Below are 2,500 nucleotides of genomic sequence, written 5' to 3' on the forward strand. Positions count from 1 at the left end.
GCTACAGTCGTGGCCTGGGGTGGTCCTGTGGTCCAACACCACAGTCTACAGTGCACAAGCCCATGTTGGCATGGGTTTGAATCCTTCCCATGCCCTGCTGCCATGCCCTCTTCTCCTTACTTTCCTGTCTGTCTTCACGATGTCTATCCAATAAAATGAAAAATATGAGTGTGACTGCCCCACTCAGAATAAAACAACCTTTAAAAAAGAAGGACATTTATACAGTATTGTGAAGATTTAAAAGTGAGTTTACTAACCATTCACAGTCACCCATACACCCTGGTATATGTAATAGGAACCATACTGTACATAAGCCACTCCTTTATGGTGCTGTTGAACAACAACAACAACAAGTGAAATAGTTTTACAGTTATAATAGTTGTAAAATAGTTTACAATCTCCTGGATACAGGGGTTGGCATAAGCCTCCCCAGCTACATTTTATCATAACAAAGATAAGCGATTACGGTCAGCGAGGAATACATGAGTTTGGTTCTTGCTTCATTGTTGTCATCACTGGTCATGGAGCGCCAGCTGACCTGGTCGTCAAACACAACTTTGACAGGTTTGGATTGGCACTGTCACAGTGTAACATGGATGAGGATGGGGGATCAAATGGCAAACAGAGAGAGGCTACATATAATCCAATGGTACAGTACAAGGTGATTGTGTGATTCATTGTCACACTAGGTGTGTGAGTGTGTGTGTGTGTGTGTGTGTGTGTGTGTGTGTGTGTGTGTGTGTGTGTGTGTGTGTGTGTCGGTAGGACAGTCGGTAGGACAGTGGAACACTGATTTGTCAATGAGACCCTGAATACCCGGTCACTGGTGGTGTTACATAACCCTCTATACACTGGCTGCACTGGGGCAAAGTGTGTGTGTGTGTGTGTGTGTGTGTTTATGTTTATGGAAGGGGAGATACGATTGGCTACACTAGAGATTAAGGCATGGTTGTGTGAGAGGGCGAGAGACAGAGTTAGGGAGAGGAGGTAGGAGATAGGACATAGGAGATATAAAGTCACTGTTCTTCGAGGATAACTGAGGTGACAATGACAAAAGTCATCATCCGTTCACAGTTACAGCAGTCGATAGTGCTCTGTGATGTTCCGGCCCCTGGCCCAGGACATAGCTCCAGGACCACTCATGCGTTGTGCCGCCATCCGCTGTAGCACAATACAATACCAGTCAATAATGTTACAGCCCTCGCTCACAATGTAGGAGGAGAGTTCCATTCGATAGGTTTTCAATGAATATCAGAATCCAGGACTCGTTTGCATGTTTCATGAGTGTGTGTGTGTAATTAGAGGTGGGGCAGAAATGCTGATGACCCCATTCACTTTACCCAGCAGACACACACAGACATCTTTTATTAATGAGTAAGTGACGAGAATAGATCGCTCGAGACCTTGAGTGAAATAAGTCCTCCTCATATTTTAGGCTCCATTAACAGCGAAATATATTCAATGCAACTTGTCAAAAAAATATGAACCAGATTTGTTTAACCCTTGTGTGCCCACGTAGTGAAAACCGCTTTGTTAACGCCTTGAAGCGGTATGTTGAGCAGCAAAATGTCACACATATCTCACACGGGCCACACCTGGGGTAGTGGGATGGAAATAAATCACACAGGACTGGATATGCTGCGAAGCTTTTGTTATTAATGACATTAATAATGGCTCTAGGGGTTAGAAGGAGTGAAAGGTATCTGTCACTCATAGGGGACAAATAAGACATGTTTCGTGTCCACCCTGCTGAAGTATCGACCGAGCCCAATGACACAAACACAACAAACACAAACAAAAGAGTGATTGTTAGTTCTGGACAACACAACCTACACACTTGTGAATGTGGATGCGGCCAGTCACAGTGGCAGGAAGGTCACCCTATCCAGTCCTATTCGGTTGTTAAGTCGTGACGTGTTTCCGGGTCCAAAGTTGGCTGAGGCGCTGTCTTCGAAATGCCGAAATAATAATAATAATTAATTATATTTATATAGCGCTTTTCCGAGGCTCAAATACCCTGACAATATGGAGAAAACGGGAAAGTGCTGTGTCCCTTGTTGTATGAATAGATCCGAGTCTAAAAAACGATTAAACTGTCATTCTACCGCTGTAGTTCACTGGTACTCTGGTGCGGGGAATTTCTGGTTTGGACCCGGAAATGGCTAAACGTCACTTTTGACGTCAGATTTAACAACCGACCGCTGCAGCTGCTTAGGCCTTTACTGACAATCCTGATGGGACAGAAGCTTACCAGGGGGAGGAAGAGTATGAAGCTCCACTGGTCGGCTCTAAGGCAGACAAACACTCCTTGAGGAAGAAGAACGAGGAAATAGGAGGGGGGTGGGGGCAGAGAGAGAGAGAGAGAGAGAGAGAGAGAGAGAGAGAGAGAGAGAGAGAGAGAGAGAGAGGGAGAACAGAGAGATACAGACATAGCCAGACAGTCAGGGGACTAGGGAGAGACAGGAGGGCTTAGAGAGAGAGAGTAGAGGTTGCGTACCAG

The sequence above is a fragment of the Nansenia antarctica genome (genome assembly GCF_963989245.1).
Source record: "Nansenia antarctica genome assembly, chromosome: 5".
NCBI classification, from domain to species: Eukaryota; Metazoa; Chordata; class Actinopteri; order Argentiniformes; family Microstomatidae; genus Nansenia; species Nansenia antarctica.